Genomic DNA, 17213 nt, shown 5'->3' on the forward strand with positions numbered 1-17213 from the left:
ATGTATATTTTGAGAAAGGCTTTGTAAACGTGACTCTCGTTGCTGTTGAAGTTGATCCTTATTCGAGTAGGAACGACGGGGTTTAATCATGATCTTTTTCTCTGCCCATTTCTTCGATGAGCGAGCCGAGAGGTCTGATAACGAGAGAGAAGATGGATGGGAAAAAGTTGAACTGCCGACAGACGTTGGAAGACGAAACGGGACTTGGACAAGTTCTGCGGCGGCCGCGTCCAGTTAAGCCTTTTATGGGAGACCAACTGAGAAATGTCCCTGCCCTGTTTGTAATATGAGGACGTAAAAAGCGTTAAGACTATAAAGGGTCGGCGTCCTTCTCGGGTCATTGTGATGGCGAGGATGATAATTGGGCCGGTTTAAAACGTTTCCTGATTTTTTCGGATCCGGTTATTTCAGGGTACCAAATGGACGACGCAAGACAAACATTTCATTCAATCGATTGGAAAAAAGTCTCGTCCAGCTTTCATTAAGCTCTACGGATGACTTATTCTTGAACCACCTGTGATAGTTTTTGTTTTTCTCTTTTAGACATTTTGCTTTGGTTCATCTTTCCCCATGAGATGTGGGCATACAAAACGTATGGCCATTGGAAGCTTACGAATTAGAGCGTAAATTATAATTACTGTAACAGTTGAAGTGACGCCAGGAATTATAAATCATTAAATGATAAAATCAACAACGTGTGTTGAATTAATTATACTAACTAATAAAACTATCTGCACCAAGATTTTGGAAGATCCGTTTCAATTAAACCGTTGCTAATTATCTGTCACGAATGGTTCCTCAGTGGTTTCAAATTATTTGGCGTAATTTGCTTGAACAATTGCAAACGAACCTTTGTTATGACCTGGACAAATTCAAGTAAATCAGGGAACTGTAAACTGTGTAAAATGAGATCGATATTCGATACACCACTGGGCTAAATTAATAAACAATGCTTTCTCGCCGTTATTTATCTTGTACCCACTACCAAACCCGCGGTGTTAGGGATTTCTTCAGACGTTTGTGGAAACTGTAAAACGCTTTGGTATAATTACTTCTGATTTAGCGACCAACCAGGACCTAAAATAATTGGCCAATACTGAAGAAAATATATATAGGATTTCCATCTTGGTGTACCTACAGTTTTTATGGCCTATAGGTTAATAGTTTCTGGTCGACGGTTTAATTCCTGTTCGGTCATTTCACGGTTTGGATAAATATACCTAAATATACGTACACGTAAACACACACATACGCACATAACCAACACGTGTGTATGCAAGTTGTGGTTCTCTGGCTGCATACAATCGGCTGGGTGGTCCCGACCATCAGATAGGTATAATAATGATCAGCAAGTTCGTGTTCATCTTCAAACCACGGAATACCTCTAGGTATTTGTATGTGTATAGAAAATGTACTATCCCACTACGTATTTGCCCAGATAACACAATAGAACCCATTGTTATTATTAAAGTCGTATCAAAATCAAAGGAAATGAATGGAATTTGTGTCTAATTTTCGTATGGATACGTAGACACTACGTTACAGATCTAAATCATTATTCCAATGTTTTTAGATAACGTAATGCTAATTATTTTCGATTTAATGATCATACGGATAACTCAAAAGTCAGGATATATCTACGTACCAATTCCCGTCGCGTATTATCTACCACGTAATGCGTTCTTCCATTAAGATAGTCAGAAGAGGTCTCGGCAGCTTCCATGAACTGGCTGTGATTAACCGCTTCCCTATTCCGATAGAGCCCGTTGGCTATTAAGTGCGCGTCGTTGAATTCAATTATAATAAATACCGGCTTGAAGAGATTTATGTGTCGGAATTATTTAGCGTAAAACTTTTTTCTTATTCGGTTTATACAAGCATATTTTTTTGTCGTGAAACAAACGATCCAATAGATTAATAACTGTGTCGGAAATCGAAGACGAAGAAGCTTACTTGTTTATGGTATCGTCGAGTCTAATGCAAGGTGTGTTAATGCGAATATCTAAACCTTTTCTTTGCGGTAATTACTTCAAGAAAAGGAGGGGCGTTAATGAAGGATTGAATTCCGTAATGGCCAAGAATCGTATATGGAACCAGTGGTGATGTGGAAGTGATCATTGTGGTGAGCGAAACCACAAAAGTCCAGTAAAGTACAAAGAACCTAGAAAAAAGGAATAAGAGTAACGAAGATGAGGAAGAATTAGAATGGGTAGAGGACTTCAGCGAAGATTCGACAGAGGAATCAAGAAAAGGAAAAAGCAGAAGCACTTACTGTGAAGAACAGACCCAAAAGTTGAAGGAGTCAGGGAAAATAACACAGGAAAGAAGAACAAGAACGATGAAACACAAGATGTTGTTACACTCGTGTATTTAATTTTAATCCATTTGGATAACGTAGAAGGAACCAAGGAAGACAGAAGAAGATTCAACAGATCAAACGAAGTTGAAGAAGAACTGAAACAAACCAGAAGGCAGAAGTTTATACAAGAATGAAGCAGAAATTCTTGCAGTTAACAAGCCGACCTTTCCCGTGGAATTCCAACGAAATGCTTGCAGAATGTCTCAAGACACTTGATAAGGAGATTGAATCGCCGATTGGTGTTCATGTGCAATCGCTGATGGAATATCGATTTTGTGTTAAGACACACGTTTGCAAGCCAGGGATTCGTTTGCCAACAACAACAACTACTACTACGTGGTGCTAGAGATAGTAGTAGATATAATAATATACTGTTGTGTTTCTAGTGGATGATCTGACAAGAAGCACTTAGAAATGCGCGCTTTTTGTTGCTATTCAATCTCCTCCAGTCTATTCAAACGTTTCGACCAGATAAACGACTTCTACAATAAGGATGCAGCAGCCACCTGTTGTACAAGCCGTTCGTTACTAGCAGAACAATAATAACGGCTAAGGACTATTTATGACGAAAAAGAACAAGTCTTATTGTCCTGTTAATGTCAATATTGATAATAATCGTTTGAAGAGCTGTTAAACTAATTTCAGACTTTATTAAACTGTAGAGGACCGTTTTAGTAATTCAATTCTCGAGCTACTACAAAAGACGACTTCAATGACCTTAAGGTACGGCTGGATCGTTACTCACGGACGCAAGAAGGTTCGATATTTTACTTATTTAATCAATTGTACTGCTGGGTACGTTGTTCGACCTCCGTCTCGCTTAAGATACGGTCCCGGATTCGCCATGGTATTTTATCAAACGATCCGTTTGACAATCGCAATTGTTTATAAGACAAATGGTGTTTAAATGTCATGTTGTTCGCGAAGATTTATGTATATGTATGTTCGAGAGCGTTGGCCTTAAGAGTCGACCTTAACCTTCCTTCAGATTGGAGCAGGTTTAGGAGTTTGATTTTTCTTAAAATTTGTGCGAAAATTTTAACCGCTTATTGTGTAACGATTTTTGGACTGTTCACGTCGTGAAAGATCACTTTTGACTGATCCTTTTATCTATTTATGTACATACATATGCGTGTTAGTTAATGGACTTTCGATTTTTCATGTCGAAACCCGCGCCCTTATCTGATGTACACATTAATTGACTTTCGTCTTGTCTGATGTATTGCCAATATGCTTTCCATGTGCTTCGTCACGATCATGACTCTGCCACTTGTAGAAATGAACATCAGCGCATTATTAAAAAATCCAGGAATTTTAAGGAACGAGGCAGGCGCTCCTCAACCCAATGTAAGACAGTGTCTCTAATTTAATTAATGTTGACACACTGCTCAATTATGAAGACAAATCATGCGTTTTGTATACATACGAATTGAAGCTTTTTTCCAAATGGATTGCCACCATTCGTGTAGGTTGTGTTCAACATGCCTAGGCTTGATCGTCTTCGTTAACGAAGCAAATTACTCAACCGTTTCCGCTGCCGACTGTTAATGCAACTTGTCGGAACAACGAGGTGACTAAATATAGAGAACACAATTTGGAAAACGCGGGGTTGTTAAGCTAAAAGCTTCGATCGATGTGATAAAACCATCTGTTGTCGAGTCCATCAGCGTGTTGTTCTGCATTTTGATTTATTCTTATCGGTTATAACGAGATGATTACGTTTTCGTTATGACAGATAATAAAAAAAGTTCATGGTGGTCACAAAAACGTAGCAAGTTCATCTTGTGAATTAAACGTCCCGGAAGTGAAAACGTTTGCACAACCTGGAAACATACTATTTATATACGACTTAAAACCGTTAGTGGCGGGTTTTAATCTTAAAGAATTTATGTTATAGTGAAGAGAGAAAATCATTAGCAGGATCAGAGTAAAGAAAGGACTTGTGCCAAACAATTGAACATACTCGTAACGGGAACTATCGACACAGTAGCTGTAGTAGCTTGGTTTTTGTTCCTTATACTGATTTATGTACTTTAGTTTGAGAGATGACGAACAAACACAATAGCGAACCTGTTTGATACAGTAGGTCTGTACGTTTCTTTATTAAAATTGACTTGACCTGTTTCGTCGTAGGAATCGATTAATGTTGATGTGCAGCACGGTGTGGTGTTGCATTGACCGTGGAACCGGCGCAAACTTTTCTTCAATACAAAATTCCAAAATAGCAACGTCCGCGTTACAGTCCAAAAACATCAAGTGCAAGCAACACTGCCATCTAAATTTAGCCTTAGAACAAGAGCAACAGAATGCGCTTACACAAGTGCTAGTCAGTGACATCGAGGAAAAACTCATTTGGAAGTTAAGTCCTAGTTACTCTAGGAATTTAAATATCGGAGAGTTAATGTTTGTACCCTGCGTAATTGTTTAAGGTACAACTCAAATTATGCTTCAAACGAAGTATTATTCGTTCTTTGAATTTCCATGTAAATTTATGAAACAGCGGAAAAGGATTATTATTAAGTTAGCTTATTAAGTGATGCAAATTCTTCGGCGGCTTTCGCGGCCACGAGTTATTATTAATGCAAGTACATAAAAAGGTAATTGAGAATAATTTGTTCGGTAATTTTAATTGAAGAGCATATAAAAACTCAGAATTTCATGTCACTTATGATCACTTACATGTGAGAACGCACTCTTTGACCAACAACTGTGAGATGAACATAACCGAATAAAATCGATAAGATTGAAGAAAATCGAAAAATCTATTGCGAACGTTCTCTGCACAACACCCTATTTACGATCGCATACAACTCCCTTACCGTGTTTACTCTATAAAAAACACATTGAACATTTCATCCTGTACTAATTTACATTTTTATTGGATACCATAAACTCCACAAATAATAAAAACCAATTTTCCAGTTCTGTAATACCCTGCATTCTACTTTTTAAATTGTGCAATTAACGTTTAAATCAAAAACTGTTATTATTAGTAGATACGTAAATCGGTTGGGTCAATTACACCGTACACCAATATTTGTCGATTGCGTTTGATAACATTGAATGACTCATTCGCCAGTGTGGTGTATTGACTGTTTCTGATAACTGTTTCGCAGAGAAAAAGTTGCATTTGCATAATAAACGTACATGTAAACGTACACCTGCGCTTTCTTTGTTAGTTGTAAAGTCGACAAGTATAAACAAATTTATCATCACTTGTCTGGTTCATTGTTCTATAAATATTTTGCAGCGTTCACATAATCGTAAGCAAGCGTGTATGAACGTCTAACCATTTCAGGATTCATTAAGGAGATGACGCTGGACGCTAATAGTTTTAAATCATTTAAAAATTTTCTTATTTGTTTCAACGATTGTGAGTTAAAAATCTTTTATTTTAGTGGCATTTTTAAAATAACAGTATCTAGATGGTTCGTACTTAAACATGAGTCATAACGATCGTGATCCAAAAAATCATGATCATTAAAAACCTTGAACATAATGAACAGGCATCAAATTAAAAATGTTTGATTCGTTTCATGCCGTGTTTTGTTCAAGGTCGGCGATTTTTTCATCTTTCAAAGAACAAAATACCGTTTTCTGATTGGTTATTAAGCTATTTTGTTGGGATTGTATTAATTAGTATAACGAAAAGGTCAGATTCTAATGACCCTGATTACCTTTAGCAATTTCCATGTGTCCAAAATCAATTGTTTTTCGTTAGACATTTCATGAGTAATTTATTTATTGATAACAAGGATGTTAAGTCTCTAATACGAGACTTCACAGTGCGTTTTGAGTTTTTAAAAGTTGTAAAAATCGAAGAGACAACCTGACCGTATATGTATGACATGTAAGTATGCAGTGGGTGTAACGAAAACGCTCCACTCGTTTTCAATAGAAACACCGGAAGTGCTTGTCGAAAGCCATAGAATTTCCGCTTTACTAAAATACTTAAACATGCGCGTCTACCAATAATCAGCGAGGTGAATCATTTGCATTATGTCGTTTTAAACTTTTATAGTTTCACTTTCAATACACCTAAAATTCGCTATAATAGTTAAATCGAAACAGGAATATTACAGTAATTGATTTGTAATTGTAAATGATAAGTTTCAAAGTTCATATCAAATATTTAATTTTATTCATCAAGAAAAATACAAATGGTGTAATTGGATGTTTGGTATGCGTATACAATATCTTGGGTTTAGAAAGTTCCCAGTCCTATTAAAAATCCTCCAAGGAGTCCCGAAACCAGAGAGCGATATTGTTCGAAGAGTCCTTTGAATTTGTCGTACTTCTTGGTCCTGTTTTCTTCATTTGTTACCATTTCGTAGCAGATATCTTGCATGTCGTTCTTAACTTTTTCCCAGTTGATGTCGACGTATCTCCTGTCGGCAGCGACGTCCAGCAGGAGCACGGCTCCACCGATAGTCAGGCATATTACTTTTCCGATTTTGGTGGCCAAAAAACCGACGAACCAACCGCAAGAAAACCCTAGACCCAGTTGTTGGACATTTGAATTTTTCACCGATCCCATTGTATGCTCTTGTAAACCATGGATCTTCTCTAGGGTTGCCAGGTCTGCCTTGAAGAGCAAAAATGGTCTTTTGTTTTCTATTTTCACTGGTAATTTTACGTCCATTTTTTTTGGAAATTGTCTACTGTCAATTTTGACCTTTTTTGGAAGCTAGTGACATTTCTGTTGTCCGTTATAGTTTTTACAAAACGAAATACTCCTAGGGTTGTAGTAGTTAATATGGACTTGATCAACCATATTTACGATGCGTCTAAGTATTTTGAATATATCTACCCATAAAAGTACAGTTTGATGACCTCGATTATGTATTTGTCAATGTACATAATGCGTATATGGAGTGTAAGCAATTTAGGTAATACGTTTCAGAAACATATGAAGATGTTCTTCTTTAGCCACGAAGGTCCAAAAGACAAGAAGCGACAGGCCGTTGTTATTATTATTATTATTATTATTATTATGAAAATGTCCCATTAACATTTTTAACGTAAATTTCGACGACTGCAGTGCTCATTTTGGTCTGGTAATAATAATTACACGAATAATGTGTTACTTTCACCTTTATCATGTGCCCTTGTGTCTGTTTAATTGACCTAGCATATGTGTCTACGAAAAACAGCTTGTGTTGCATAATAGTTCTTGTTTGCCTGCACGCGAACATGGTGTCAATAGACCGACATTCGTAAAGGTAGAAGCAATCAATCGTCTGAAAGATATGATGCCATCATACACCATTCAATCTTTTTATGTTCAACGTGTCCTCGCTTTGAAATGCGCCGATGATTTTACGTGGATTTGGATTAGATGCGGCGGTCTTGGAGGAATTTTCACAACCAAAAAGAGTTTAGTTAGAGACCCCGAAACATCTTCCAGCATCTATTACCAAGACTAATCGATATGTATGCAATATGTAGTTAAAACTAAAAGCGAAGCCAAAATTTCGTATGGTCTTTTTCAGGTGTTGGAATTTGTTTACCTTTAAGCGAAGGGTGATTTTGATGGTAAGTACTAGGAGTGAAGGGGGAAGATGACTAATAAAAACGCTCTTGAGGGGAAGTTTTGTGGTGAAATCCTATCGGACGCCTGCTTCTGTATAGCCAGACAGATACTATGTCTTTAGTGGAAGTTTTCTGCAGACGTAAGAAATCGAAAACATATCGCTACTTTAAGGTTTCATTGGTGAGATCGTTTTCTGATAGGGTAGCACATTATACTTCACAAGGGAAGGCACTTATCTTTCTTTTATACGTCGAGGGAAAACACCATAGGCATAAATCGCATTGTTCTTAAAGAAAGCGAAGCCAAATAAAAGAAGTTTGCCCGTTTGCTGCTGTGTTATCGTCGCTTTTCCACACATGATTTTTTTGCAGTGAGTAGTACAGTGTAAACTCTTTATAACGTCACTCGATTTAACGACAAACTCCTTAAAACGTCGAAATTGCTTGACTTTGGTTGGTTTACATTGTTTTTTACACAATGTTACACTCTATATAGCGTCACGCTCACTCTATTTAGCGACAACAATGCGACATTATAAATCATTGAGCGGTACTTTCTAAGTTGCCGAAATAGATAAGAACTGCAGCTGTGTACGCTGTTGAAGAAGACGATCCTGTCCCTCCACCAAGCATCAAACCAACACTTGATGCAGCGAAACTATTAAAACAATACTTTTTATATAATCAAATTGATCCAGCACTATCTCAAGATATGAGTAAGATACGTAACAAAATACAATTAAAATGTTGGAGCAGCAAAAAACATCAGACGAAGATAACAGACTATACGCAATGTATGAATAATAATGTTCGTGTGCAAAATGTGTGCTATATTGGTAAATGCATATTATTATAGAATAGTAAAATAATATCTTTTATTTCTCTCCATTTAACGACCACTCTTTATAACGCCGAAAAATGTTCAGTCCCTTAAGTGTCGTTATATAGAGTTTACACTGTATTTAGATTAGAAATACGTCGTGTACCCAGTTTGGGATCTGGTACCCGGAGAATCCGCAACTTTTTTAGGATCTGACTGGGTACATGGTACATTTATGTATGTAGTTATAGTTATAGGTAACTGCATCTGTTCGCAAATTTAAATATTATGAAGTACACAGATAGATATTGCTTATTTGACCATGAACGATCTCGTTTGCCTATTATTTTGACGACATAAACGACGAATGAAAAGACAGAAAAAACATGACGGTCTGCGGCTCACATTCAATTGTTGTAGTGAAGCCCCTCGGAGGCTCCAGCCTTTGTGTCTTCAATTTATTCCCATTGTGAACGTAGAAAGAGGTTCTTCAATGGATTTACGCGCGTGTATTTGAGTATATATACTACGTACATAAGCGAAGGCCAATAATAATGTGTTGCATATGGCGACCCCAAAACACCTTTATTGTAAGTACATGGCACAATTTTAAGGGAACAGTTGTGGCAGATGAAGTTGATATGTTATCTGAAAGGGGAAGGTATCTGCGGCGGTAATAATTATAAAATTAGCCAGAAGTGGGTTGTTTTACGTAAGGGGCCGATACAACAAATTTATATCCCAATTTTAATAAATTCAAAATTTTTGAAGACAGCAAGTTCATTCACCAAAGAAGCACTAATTCGTAAGTTGTTGTGGTACTTGACATTTCTTCAATTTCAAGTTTTATAAGTTCAAAGCCTCTGTGAAATCGTTTCAAGTTTTGCCGGCGACTTGGTAATAAACCGACAAAACTGGCGTGAAATAGTTTTCTTTATTGCGACTTGCATACCACATTCCCTGCTGCTAAATCTCCTTCCAATGTCGATAACTTCCTAGCCACTAAGTCACGAATTACTTTTTTATAATGCCGATAAACAATAAAAAAGTAAAACAAAAACACTGGTATGCAAAGGAGAAAAGTAGGGAAAGAGCGAATAAAAGATTAGAAGAAGTGGCTGATTTTAGGTATTTAGGAAGTCAGATAAGTCAGGACGGAAGGAGTAGTAGGGATATAAAGCAGAGGATAGAGCAGGGTCGTGTCGCCTTCAATAAAAAGAAGTCACTTCTATGCTCGCGAACCGTTAATTTAGAATTTCGAAAAAGATTGTTAAAGGTGTGTTTGAAACGGGGCGCTGTACGGGTGCGAAACATGGACAGTGGGCGCGGTGGAAAAGAAAAGGTTAGAAGCCTTCGAAATGTGGTGTTACAGGCGAATGATGAGGATACCGTGGATAGAGAAGGTTAGAAATGGGGAGGTATTAGAAAGAATTGGAGAACAGTGGACTCTATGGAAGGCAATAAGATGGTAAGACACCTTCTCAGGCATGAAGGTCTAGTCAAGGATATATTACAGACAGAAACAGGCAGGAGACCTAGACCAAACAGTTACGGATGTGGGATGTTCTAGCTTTAGGGAATGCGAAGATTAGCTCAGGATAGGAAAGAGTGGAGGTGCGTGTCCAACCAGTCTTAGGACTGACGACCTTATGATGATTAACAAGAAGTGAACTTCTTCCTGTTTTTCATATATATAAGCACATAAATGAATCTGCTTGTTTAAGTGTCCAGTTGTGCCGCTGAAATATCGCGTTCAAAAATTTAATTACCGACCGGAATTATTTCAGGTAACAGCTGTAGAAACCGTTGGGGACGGGGACATTCGGCGAAGAAAATCGATTATTTATTAGTTTAAAAGAGATAGTGGTACGAATAAGATCGAATCGCATACCTGAAGAAATTAAATTAGTCGTCCCAACGATCCGGATTCGCCATATACGTCGAAGGTTGATAATTATTTATTTTATTATTCGAATTCCGTGGACCGGCTGCAGCAGGGACCAGATGTGATTCAATTTTTGAATATATTATACTTACCTGTATGTACACAAATTTAAATTAAGTACCAATATACATATATATTCTTCTCCTACCAGAGAAAGAAATATTGATTACTACGTATCTATTATATATAGTTAATTTCGTAGCGAAGTGGTAGAAAAAATAGTGCGCAACACCAAAGATCCGAGTTCGATTCTCGGCGAGCGCGTGACAACAACAACAATTTTTTTTCATTAATTTACTGTAAAAATGATTTCACTTTAATAACGTAAACGTTTTGATAAACAGTTTCTGCGAAATCTCAACCATAAAATCCTACATTACTAAGTAAATAAGTTGGTTTTCTTCCTATTTAATTAGTTTTAATTTGACGGCTACAGTATGTTTCCGATGTAGTTCAGCAACGGCGAGTTTATAAATAACTTCGAAGCATTTAAAACAGATTGGTCTGACCATCGTCGAGCATCGGTAGCTTCTGTCTTTCTTGAACTACTCGCGCTGTGTAATTACCTCATCTAGCACACATAGGTACGCGGTATCGGTTGTATATTGGTACCGTAAAATGTAACGCACGACTTCGACACAGAGGTCAACACTTCCATTAAAACACTCTCACCGACGCATTTTATTGACTCCTATCGAAGAACATTACACTTTACGTCGATAGATTAAGTCGATTTCTTGTATGGACCAAACGAGAAGGCGCGTCACCGACAGTAACACAGAACGCATCCCCGGAATTCGTTTTCTACTACCACTCTTGATGAGTCGTCTCTGTACGTATTAACCCAGATACGTGTTTCATTTACAGTTAATAATACATATTATTACAATGTTCTTTGCTAACATAAGTTGCAGGTACCACAATAATAACAATAAATCGCTGTAGTTTATTAACCTGTACGACTTGTTACTACAGACATGCGAGATGGACACAATTAATTCTGTTCCACTTTTGTTCGGCGATATTAGCTGTTGTGTTGTTAGTTAACCCCGTCCGTTGGGTTATGGCAATAATTAAAGTTAATTAGTAAAAGACTTATACGCCAATGGGCTTATGTGTTTCTGCATATGTACCAAGTACATGTATATACTGCCTTAATTTCCGGCATGACACTTCTATGAAGCCTTGTCTGACTAGATATTGTAAAAGTAGTACATGTAACAAATGAATATGTGTAGGGTCATTGTTATGGTACAGTAAGTGTATCTATCTGTAGCCATTGTATGGTAATATGGCCGGTAAGGACCCACTTTAACGGAAAATACCTAGCCAGTGTATATTTCTTCCAGCTAACGTATGCTCTAAAATCCCATGCCCATACGTTTCTGTCTGTTATGAAGTTTTGCGTAAACGTCGTAAAAGTATTCCATCAATTAATAGATTCTTCTGTAGTGTTCGCCAATGGGCGTTGAAGTTTAAACCCCGATCCATGCTTATTGAAGGAGGGAAAAACAAAACGTAAAGTACAACAATACGTGTGGAAAAACATCATGTGGGTAGTCTGTTGTTCAACTAAGCGTTTTTATTCGAAAAAATAACCGTACCTACCATTCGCGCAAAGCAATTCGATTTGATAGGCCATAAAACTACCTATAACTTCGATGCTTTACGTACATCATAAATCTTGTTAGGCTAAATAGCCCTTTCGTTTGATAAACAGACCCGACGAGATAATTCACTCGCCTAGACGATCTGAGCGACGCCCGAGGTGTCTCTATTTATTGAAAGAATGCCCTAAACATGTCCCATTGTGTCCAATAAAAATGGATCGATTCAGCATTCCACGATTTAGTTCATGCAGGTTTAGGGAAATGCGAAGATTGGCTCATGATAGGATAGAGTGGAGGTGCGTGTCCAACCAGTCTTAGGACTTCATGATGATGATGAGGTTTAATACTGATTGTCCTGAATCCTGATTGCAACAAAAATTGGAAGATAACAAATGAAATTATTGAAAACTATAGAGGTTTTCATGAAATTTTTTCTCCAAAAAGATGAGCCCATAGATTCTCCGTGGAAATGGCAAGGATCCAGGATCAGCGCCGGGTTATGTATCTTTTGTTCTGTTTGACTATCGTTAAGGAAAATGAGCCAGAAGTAATGGTAAAAAAATCGTTTGATGAAGAAGAAGGAGGGTCTCTAGCTGGCCAAAAATACCCCTGAGAGTACTCAAAGATTTCATCATCAACAATTCAGGATCATCCTACAGCGTAATCTGTTGCCAAAATGGCGAAGGATCCCGAGACTAATAAATTTTCATTTGCATAGGAGGATTCCAATGACGATGGTCGAACTTCAGAACCAATCCAAGATGATGTATCAATTGATTGTCGTTATAGGAGATCAATTCCTCTTAGAAAGGAGGAGCGTTCCCCAAGTGGTTTCTAAATTTCATGAGGTATTATTTGTTCAATTATATTCTGGGCTACAATAGAAGATGATGTGGATATTACAAATTCTTTGAAGGATTCCATTGACAATTTTTAAACTCCAGGACTAATGGAGGATAACGTATGTCATTACGGAAGATTAGCTCCTTAGAAAGAAGCTCAATCTTCAGATGATTTCGAAACTTTCGTGCAATATTATTTGGTCTACTGTAAAGTTGGGTCACAATACAAGACGATGTTGTTCCAATCCATTAGAGTATTCCACTGGCGATTCCTTAAACTTTAAACTCGTCGTCTTGTTTTCGTATTTGATTTGTTCAAGGTATTTGCAATTGTTTCCTGTTGGATCGGGAAATAAAACCGCCCACTGGGATCATTAACTCTCTGCGTATGTACGTACATATGTCGTTTAGAGTGACATTAAGTGCAAAACCAACAACACCGTTGAGTGGTGTCGTGTCAAAGGACAGTGCGAAATTTCGACGTTGTATTTTGCACACCGACGCCACAACAATCGCACTACCCCGGGTGTATTGGGCATTGACCTTTTCTGGGTACTCGCACATTGACAAAGTATTATTAACGCGGCAAAACGTGGGTGTCAAGTGAATACGTTACATCGGCAGGTTACTCGGCAGTTTGTCTTATGTACTAATAAGATTGAACCGGGCGAGCACACCCAGCGTGAAACACCGTCGTCGACGTAGGCCATACTTTGCGAGACGTTTACGAAATGCACTCGCTAATTTTTCTGGTCTTTGAAGGAAACGACAAAAATTTTGGTCTCCACTTGGGCAGAACAACAGTCCTTTTTGTGGCAGGGAATTTCAAGGGTTCTTCAGGGATTTGGAAAAGATTTGATTCAGTTTTGCTCCAGTATCTTTCAAAGAATGCTCCTCAAGTTGTCGTTTGATTTTAGGAAGAATAAGTCTTTAAAATAGACAGGAACAGCGGGATGGTATCCCGAAGCAACAGTCCTTTTTGTGGCAGGAAATTTGAAGGGTTCTTCAGGGATTTGGAAAAGATTTGATTCAGTTTTGCTCCAGTATCTTTCAATGAATGCTCCTCAAGTTGTCGTTTGATTTTAGGAAGAATAAGTCTTTAAAATAGACAGGAACAGCGGGATGGTATCCCGAAGCAACAGTCCTTTTTGTGGCAGGAAATTTGAAGGGTTCTTCAGGGATTTGGAAAAGATTTGATTCAGTTTTGCTCCAGTATCTTTCAATGAATGCTCCTCAAGTTGTCGTTTGATTTTAGGAAGAATAAGTCTTTAAAATAGACAGGAACAGCGGGATGGTATCCCGAAGCAACAGTCCTTTTTGTGGCAGGAAATTTGAAGGGTTCTTCAGGGATTTGGAAAAGATTTGATTCAGTTTTGCTCCAGTATCTTTCAATGAATGCTCCTCAAGTTGTCGTTTGATTTTAGGAAGAATAAGTCTTTAAAATAGACAGGAACAGCGGGATGGTATCCCGAAGCAACAGTCCTTTTTGTGGCAGGAAATTTGAAGGGTTCTTCAGGGATTTGGAAAAGATTTGATTCAGTTTTGCTCCAGTATCTTTCAATGAATGCTCCTCAAGTTGTCGTTTGATTTTAGGAAGAATAAGTCTTTAAAATAGACAGGAACAGCGGGATGGTATCCCGAAGCAACAGTCCTTTTTGTGGCAGGAAATTTGAAGGGTTCTTCAGGGATTTGGAAAAGATTTGATTCAGTTTTGCTCCAGTATCTTTCAATGAATGCTCCTCAAGTTGTCGTTTGATTTTAGGAAGAATAAGTCTTTAAAATAGACAGGAACAGCGGGATGGTATCCCGAAGCAACAGTCCTTTTTGTGGCAGGAAATTTGAAGGGTTCTTCAGGGATTTGGAAAAGATTTGATTCAGTTTTGCTCCAGTATCTTTCAATGAATGCTCCTCAAGTTGTCGTTTGATTTTAGGAAGAATAAGTCTTTAAAATAGACAGGAACAGCGGGATGGTATCCCGAAGCAACAGTCCTTTTTGTGGCAGGAAATTTGAAGGGTTCTTCAGGGATTTGGAAAAGATTTGATTCAGTTTTGCTCCAGTATCTTTCAATGAATGCTCCTCAAGTTGTCGTTTGATTTTAGGAAGAATAAGTCTTTAAAATAGACAGGAACAGCGGGATGGTATCCCGAAGCAACAGTCCTTTTTGTGGCAGGAAATTTGAAGGGTTCTTCAGGGATTTGGAAAAGATTTGATTCAGTTTTGCTCCAGTATCTTTCAATGAATGCTCCTCAAGTTGTCGTTTGATTTTAGGAAGAATAAGTCTTTAAAATAGACAGGAACAGCGGGATGGTATCCCGAAGCAACAGTCCTTTTTGTGGCAGGAAATTTGAAGGGTTCTTCAGGGATTTGGAAAAGATTTGATTCAGTTTTGCTCCAGTATCTTTCAATGAATGCTCCTCAAGTTGTCGTTTGATTTTAGGAAGAATAAGTCTTTAAAATAGACAGGAACAGCGGGATGGTATCCCGAAGCAACAGTCCTTTTTGTGGCAGGAAATTTGAAGGGTTCTTCAGGGATTTGGAAAAGATTTGATTCAGTTTTGCTCCAGTATCTTTCAATGAATGCTCCTCAAGTTGTCGTTTGATTTTAGGAAGAATAAGTCTTTAAAATAGACAGGAACAGCGGGATGGTATCCCGAAGCAACAGTCCTTTTTGTGGCAGGAAATTTGAAGGGTTCTTCAGGGATTTGGAAAAGATTTGATTCAGTTTTGCTCCAGTATCTTTCAATGAATGCTCCTCAAGTTGTCGTTTGATTTTAGGAAGAATAAGTCTTTAAAATAGACAGGAACAGCGGGATGGTATCCCGAAGCAACAGTCCTTTTTGTGGCAGGAAATTTGAAGGGTTCTTCAGGGATTTGGAAAAGATTTGATTCAGTTTTGCTCCAGTATCTTTCAATGAATGCTCCTCAAGTTGTCGTTTGATTTTAGGAAGAATAAGTCTTTAAAATAGACAGGAACAGCGGGATGGTATCCCGAAGCAACAGTCCTTTTTGTGGCAGGAAATTTGAAGGGTTCTTCAGGGATTTGGAAAAGATTTGATTCAGTTTTGCTCCAGTATCTTTCAATGAATGCTCCTCAAGTTGTCGTTTGATTTTAGGAAGAATAAGTCTTTAAAATAGACAGGAACAGCGGGATGGTATCCCGAAGCAACAGTCCTTTTTGTGGCAGGAAATTTGAAGGGTTCTTCAGGGATTTGGAAAAGATTTGATTCAGTTTTGCTCCAGTATCTTTCAATGAATGCTCCTCAAGTTGTCGTTTGATTTTAGGAAGAATAAGTCTTTAAAATAGACAGGAACAGCGGGATGGTATCCCGAAGCAACAGTCCTTTTTGTGGCAGGAAATTTGAAGGGTTCTTCAGGGATTTGGAAAAGATTTGATTCAGTTTTGCTCCAGTATCTTTCAATGAATGCTCCTCAAGTTGTCGTTTGATTTTAGGAAGAATAAGTCTTTAAAATAGACAGGAACAGCGGGATGGTATCCCGAAGCAACAGTCCTTTTTGTGGCAGGAAATTTGAAGGGTTCTTCAGGGATTTGGAAAAGATTTGATTCAGTTTTGCTCCAGTATCTTTCAATGAATGCTCCTCAAGTTGTCGTTTGATTTTAGGAAGAATAAGTCTTTAAAATAGACAGGAACAGCGGGATGGTATCCCGAAGCAACAGTCCTTTTTGTGGCAGGAAATTTGAAGGGTTCTTCAGGGATTTGGAAAAGATTTGATTCAGTTTTGCTCCAGTATCTTTCAATGAATGCTCCTCAAGTTGTCGTTTGATTTTAGGAAGAATAAGTCTTTAAAATAGACAGGAACAGCGGGATGGTATCCCGAAGCAACAGTCCTTTTTGTGGCAGGAAATTTGAAGGGTTCTTCAGGGATTTGGAAAAGATTTGATTCAGTTTTGCTCCAGTATCTTTCAATGAATGCTCCTCAAGTTGTCGTTTGATTTTAGGAAGAATAAGTCTTTAAAATAGACAGGAACAGCGGGATGGTATCCCGAAGCAACAGTCCTTTTTGTGGCAGGAAATTTGAAGGGTTCTTCAGGGATTTGGAAAAGATTTGATTCAGTTTTGCTCCAGTATCTTTCAATGAATGCTC

The 17213-nt window shown here is 37.9% G+C and overlaps 1 protein-coding gene across 2 annotated transcripts in view; it reads right to left on the reverse strand.

Moving 5' to 3' along the window:
- LOC108732268 (Nance-Horan syndrome protein) overlaps positions 1–17213 on the reverse strand; it is a 59363-nt gene that overhangs the window by 8391 nt on the left and 33759 nt on the right. The window lies entirely within an intron of this gene.

The sequence above is a fragment of the Agrilus planipennis genome, unplaced genomic scaffold (assembly GCF_000699045.2).
Source record: "Agrilus planipennis isolate EAB-ADULT unplaced genomic scaffold, Apla_2.0 scaffold30, whole genome shotgun sequence".
Taxonomy (NCBI): Eukaryota; Metazoa; Arthropoda; class Insecta; order Coleoptera; family Buprestidae; genus Agrilus; species Agrilus planipennis.